The following is a 6,897-nucleotide window of genomic DNA, read 5'->3' as shown; positions in this document are numbered from 1 at the left end:
ATCTTAGTTCGTTAAAGATAAAGCAATAACAAATTTAACTTTACTCATTTAGAAAGTAATAAAACTTATGTGGGAGATTCTCTAACCGACAACCATCACTACGAGCCTAAGTGATGGTTCAACGTTTTACCTCATGTTGCCAAGGACCGTCCTATACCTTGCCATCGATATAGAACCTGAACTACTAAGTGGATCCACTAGTCTATACTAAAAAGCACTAAGGAATCATCTAATAAGTATGATCCTTTTTCTGCCCATGATGGCTACATGGTTTATGAGGGCTTGAGTTAATATGAACTCACGTCTCCATATCAGTGCTCAATACTACTCCCAAAATATACTTAGCTCATATGTTTTTAAAACAACTTCTTCTCTGATTTGAGATAATTGCTCAAACTTGCTTAAAAAGCTTTCTTGGAATCAATGTTCCCTTTTGTTGTTCAAAACTCTTTTGAAAATCTCAGTTTCCTCTCATCTTAAATGTGAAAAAATTTACTCTTCGGAATACTTAGTTCCCATATATCATTTTAAAGAAAATGAACTTTGCTCTAACTCCTTATTCAACTTCAAAACTTTAGTCTTAAAACAAAGTTAAAACGTTTGTAAAAGACTTATGAAAACTTGAAATGAACTTCTCTTACTTGTCTCTTGACTTCTCTTGACTTTGATCCTAACTTTCCTTGAATTGGATTATGGATTCAAGGTTCATGATCTCATGTTTATGGATGATTTCATGATGTTTAGAGGTACCTTAGAGTGTTGAAATCAACTAGAAAACATAGGTACATTGCTAAGGAACTAGTACGAAAAGATGGGGGAAGAATGGGAAGAACTGGCGTCCTTGGCGCTCTGAAAGGTGCAGGGCGCCAGCCCTCAATATTCAGAGAACAAGCTGGGGCACTCTGGCTGGCGCATTTCCCCAGAGCCCCACATTGAGGGACTGCTTTGGGGCGCGCAGGCTGGCGCGACGCCCCACCCCCTTCCCCAGGTGTTTGACGACTTTTCTTCTCCGTTTCTCAACTCTAAAACCCTCTAAACTTCAATGGTTCTTTCCCCAAAACACTTAGGATCATTTATACACTCAATATATGATAGATTCAAACCAAAATTTCACCCGGAAACATGAATCAAATCGCAAGAAACTTCAACATAATAACCCACAAGAATTCAAACGAATTTCATCAAGAACTCGAAGGATTTACTTTTAAATCACACATATTTCGCTGAATTGAATCATGATTGGCGCGTGGGTGAACTAATCCAACGCTATGTGATCTCACATACCTTTTTAGGGATCACCCCCGACGAAATCCACAAGCTATCCTTGACGAAATCAATGAATCTTGAACGTTCTTCTCTTTTCTCCTCTTCTCCAAGCCCTAGCGTAAAATTCACTTTTCTAAAACTTACTAAAATCTGACTTTACCCCAATTTACTCCTAAAAAAGAATTAGAATAATAGGTAAGGAAAAGACTAAATTACCCTTCCAAAAATCCGGATTGGGCATTTCCTTATTCGAGCAGCCCAACTTCCAAAGGGCATAACTCACTCATACAAACTCGGAATCGCATAAACTTGGCGGCGTTGGAAGGATCATTCCAAGAGATTTCCAACCATATCTGTAAATACTCCTAACTCATCCTGAGCTAGGAGTTATGGTCGTTTGAAGTTGACCAAAAACTCACTTTAACTTACTTAAAATTTTCCAGATTTCGTTATACTTTCCAAAAATAACTATTTCCAGATTTTAAACTTCCTTCTTGTTCTTTCTAGTTGCGAGATGTTACATATGTATACGCAGTTGACAATATGTATAATCTAATTGCATGCGGAAGTAATATATCTCTCAGAAGTACATATGAACAGATCTGCAATATACTTATGTGTATTATTAATTTATACAAATAAAATATAAGTAATGTATACATACTGCATTTTCCATGTCACAATTAATGTATACAATAAATTTTAAATCAAATAAAATAAGTATACATCAACTAAATCAATATGTTAAATAAATGTATACAAAAATAAATTGCAATTTAATTAATGTATACATAATAAATATCAAATTGCTACATGTATCCATAAAATAACATTCCTAATTTAAAAGAGTATAAAGACAATTACTATTCTTGTGAATACAGGTTACGTTGGTTAAACAGGTAGATATCAAATATTTTTTGCTAATTTTAAGGAGAGTGATAATTCTAAATTATATTTTTCTAGTTTTAAGTAGAAATTATTGGAAGTTAAAAGAAATATGATATCAAATATCTTTTATTATTTTAAAAAAACAATCATTTGAAAGGAGAAAGATAATTCTAAATAATCGTTTGCTAGTTTTAAGGAGAAATGGTTGGAAGTTAAAAAAGAAATGATATTAAAAATCTTTTATCATTTTAAAAATTAATTATAAAATGATGATATATTACTTTTGTGCTAATATGTGCAATTTTTTATTTGTCTACTAATTGTTAACTAATATTGGGCTATATGTTGCCAATTATATGTAACTCTTGTATATATATGTCAATTCCTCAAACAGGGTTGTAAGAAATAACTATTGGGCCGAGTCCATTCATAAGAAATGCTAATTATCTTGTTAGCCCATTACACTCCCCCCCCCCTTTTAACCCTAACCCTTATAAATAATTACACAATTATGATTGTAGGAACAAAGAGGATTTTCCCTCATTAGTTAACGGCTAGGTTTTACAGGAGAGAATGCAGTATGCATCTCCGTAAATGATCTCTAGACTATAAAAAGATGGGGGATTCATCCATCTTTTCGGAATTCCCAACGAATGGTGTCAAGAGTCATGATTGTTGTAGATCTACTTTCGCTATGAAGAAACCTGTAAGTTTCCTAAGCAGTATTTATTGATTAAGTTACTACAGGAATTAAAAAAAAATTAAATGAAATGAAACATGTATTCTATTTGAATCATCATGATGATTGGCTTTTCATTTGCATGAACTCAACTTGATCGTTGAGAAATGAATAACTCAGTAGCTAGGTCGAGATATGAAACTTACAATGAACTCAACATGATCGTTGTGATATAATGAGCCAAAACTATTTCTTTCTATTAATATGTGTGTCTGCCTTTACTGAATTTGTTTTGTGTTATTCAATTCAAGTTTGAGAAATGAATAACTCAGTAGCTAAGATGAGGTATAAATACGAAAAAGAAACATTAAATTCGGTCCATTTTTTCTCTTACAATAAAGGACATTGATTGTGTGATGGTGACTTTAATTATTCCGAAATCGAATTTTGTTTTTCAATTTTTTCCCTTTTATTTATTTGTTCTTTTGCAGTTTGACCTAGCAAGTGTTAGTGCCTCAGGAATATGCTTATTTATTTTCATTGTCATGGATTTGAAATCATTTTTAATTTGTTTCCTTTATCTCTCATTTGGATTAGAGTGTAACATCTATTGACATGTGAATGGTACAATGTCATTTTAAATATTGAAAGTGCTCAAATCACTCACACACATACACATTTTTTGCCCTTGTAGTACAATTTTTTTTTATGAAAATGTGCAACCTAAGTTTGACATAGGCAAACGATAATAATTGAAGATGTTATTAGTTGGGACTCTGATTAATAAAGTGATATTACACAAGTAAATTAACATAAGGTATTATTACAGAACTTAAATTTTTCCCTTTTTACTATACTGACAGTTCAATTATTTTATCCTTTCTACATTACTTGATCCTATTATAAGAATTATCCCCCATTAGTATCATCTCTTCACCTAAAGGGAAAATGATCTTCAAATAAAATTGTACAATTAAGCATTTATTATCAATATTAAATTTTCCTCATAAAAAAATTTGGTTTAAGAATTCTAATTTTGAAAATGAAGTTCATATAATTAGTATTGTCTATTTTAATCGCCCATTACATGAGACAAATTTAGAATAGTCCGCTAATATATACAAGATATTAAATGGTCAATAAAAATCTATCTACTTCACGTTTGGAACAACAAGATCGATTATGCATAGTTAAATTTCAATCAAGAACAAGGATCAATATCTCAGCGAAAAAGATTATAGAAAAAATAAATCAAAGCATATAAAATAAATTTTCATTTTCAACTGAAGTGCTCCTATTGTTGACAATTGGTAGACTTTCAAGCCTCAGCAACTAATTATGTGTGGAAAAATTCTTTAATTTATTTTACGACTCAACATACATGTGCGATGTATGTGTAGAGAAAATATTATACTTAAAAAAGAAGTAAAAACACTATAAGTTAAAATAATTAATAAATTTAAAATATTTAAAAGGTATAACATAGTTGCGGTGATTGCATACAGAATAAAGTGATCAAAGAAAACTCACCCACAAATATGGCAAGATTGAGGAAGTCTCTATTATTAATTAGACTTTTTAAACTCAAATATTGAAATGAAAGAAATTTTTATAATTAGTATTTTTTTCATTTAATAGGCTCGTATGTATCGTAAATTCGGATAAGTCTGTCAATAATAAATTCAGAATATATATTGAATGGTCAACAAAAATATCAAAAAGAAAAATTTCAAAGGGTTATAAAACCTATGACCATATTGATCAACTTGAGTATCCCTAATCCTTCGATTAATACTCTCTAGACTTTCATGTATCTCTTTTTCTCTCAAGTTTTATAACCAGGCAATCTACAATTAGGTAAGTTCTTAATAACCTTAAGTGTTCAATTCTTCAAAGATTTGAGTTTTTGCAACTTTATCTCTTCTTTTTTATTCTCCTTCTAGTGTGTGCACGAAGGCATCCAAGAAAATGAACTTCTTGTTTTTCATCTTCCCCCAATTTTTTCACTTCGGCAAAGAATGAGAGATGAGTGTATGAGTTACAGGGAATGGAAGAGAATAAGTGTTGGTCTCATTTTTCAACCTCTTCCGATTTTCTATAACTTTTACACTCATCACTCATTTTCTGTCAAAGGAAAAAAAACTGGTGAAACTGGAACACAAAATGTTCCTTTTTTCGAATTCCTTCATGCATGCTAGAAAGAGAATGAAAAAAAAAGAAGATAAATTGCAAAAACTTGATTCTTTGAAGAATAGAATACTTTGAGTAATTAAAAACTTACCTATTGTTGATTGCCTGATTCCAAAACCTGAAAGAAACAGAGATACTTGAAATTTTTGAGCGTATTAACAGCAGGATTGGGGGTACTCGATGTTACGACTCAAAAAAATAGTAGGTGAAACTAGAGCCTAACGAGTGTGTTGTTGAGTTTGATATGGGGTTTTATGTTGAAAAATGAGTTCCTGAGCTTTGGTTGAGGGGTTTAGGGGTTAAACGTCAAGGTACGACTCCCCAAGGACCAACCAAGGGTCCTTGAGGAGGACCTAAAGTCTAACCCCCAAAACTGCCCAAAAACCAAAAGTTGTTAAAAAAATCCAAGGACCTAGGATAGGACCTATGCCCCGTAGGTCCATCCACGCCTCGTAGGGGTGATCCATAGGTCAAGGGCCCCACATGGTGAGGTTCTGACCCAAACCACGAACCTACAGGACGGGGAGTGATCCCACCTACGGTTCGTAGGTCTAGGGGCGGAGGTCACCACTAAAATTTGCCCAAATTCAACCAAGTTGGGGGAAAAGTGGTAAATTCCTAGGGTGGTTAGATTAGTTAGGGGTCGGTTCATTTTGATTAATTAGAGTTATTTAAGGCTTTTTAAACTATTAAACACCTTGTACAACTCATTATTCCCAACACACAAAAATAGAAACCACCTCCTCTCCAAAATATTTCTCTCTAGAAACCTCCATTGAAGAAGAAGATGTAAAGGTTTGGAGTTCAAGAGTTCATCTTTCTCACTCAATTTCATGGAGTTTCTTCAATCAAGGTATGGTAGTCTTCATCCTTGGTTAAGTTCCATCCAATGAGCCCTTTCAAAACATGATTTCAAAGCTTCCAAATTCCCCCAAAAGTTAGGGTTTCAATCTAAGTCATGGGTTCAACTTCAAAACGTTTTCAATGATTATTCTATGGTGAATTATGATGGAATTTAGGAATTAATGTTGATTTATGATTGAAATTTCCCCATGAACCCATGATTCCCCCAAAATACTAAATTGTGAATTGTGATTTGGGATTGATTGATTATGGAAGCATGTGAAGATATTAAGTCTATATTGATTTAGTTTATTGAATTATGTCATTATTCATGCCTAAATTGTAGTATTCTAGGTGTGTTGGTGAATTGTGATTCATGGCCTTAAAGGCAAAGTATGAAGAATTGATGTATAATCATAATGTTATGTATATGCTTTGTGGTTTCAATGAAAGTAATGTGATCATGTCTACAATGTAATTGTGTTATTATTGAAAGGTTATTCTCAATTATACACTTACGAATGATAATGATATATGTGACAGGTTTCTTCAATGTAATGTTACATCTTGAATTGGTAGGCTTAGGGAATCCGCTTCTTGTGTAAATAAAAGTAATGTTGATTGATGTACGAATTGATAGGCTTAGGGCATCCTCTTCTTGTGTAAATGTGTAACACCCCAGAAATTCTATTACTTAAGTTAGAGCCTCACCTTGTGAATAATGACTTAAAAATAGTTAAAATAATGTTTCTAAACCTAAATTAATGCAATTGACTTGGTTTGGAAGAGTAAAAGTCTAAGCATCAAAAAACGACCACGACATCCGAAAACTAGAGAAGAATGTGTTCTAGTGTGTCCTTAGGTTTTGGGTAGGTTTGGGAGTGTCGTGTGATGGTATAATGTTGTAAAAAGGTTTAAATTAGGTAAATATATGTTTATAGGGTCAAAACGTTTGAATACGACACCCCGGGGCCACCCAAAGGGTCCTCGAGGAAGACCCCAACCTTGGCCAAGCAAGCTGCCAAGGCATC

Source organism: Solanum tuberosum, unplaced genomic scaffold, assembly GCF_000226075.1.
Source record: "Solanum tuberosum cultivar DM 1-3 516 R44 unplaced genomic scaffold, SolTub_3.0 scf00234, whole genome shotgun sequence".
NCBI lineage: Eukaryota > Viridiplantae > Streptophyta > Magnoliopsida > Solanales > Solanaceae > Solanum > Solanum tuberosum.
This window is presented reverse-complemented; position numbering follows the sequence as displayed.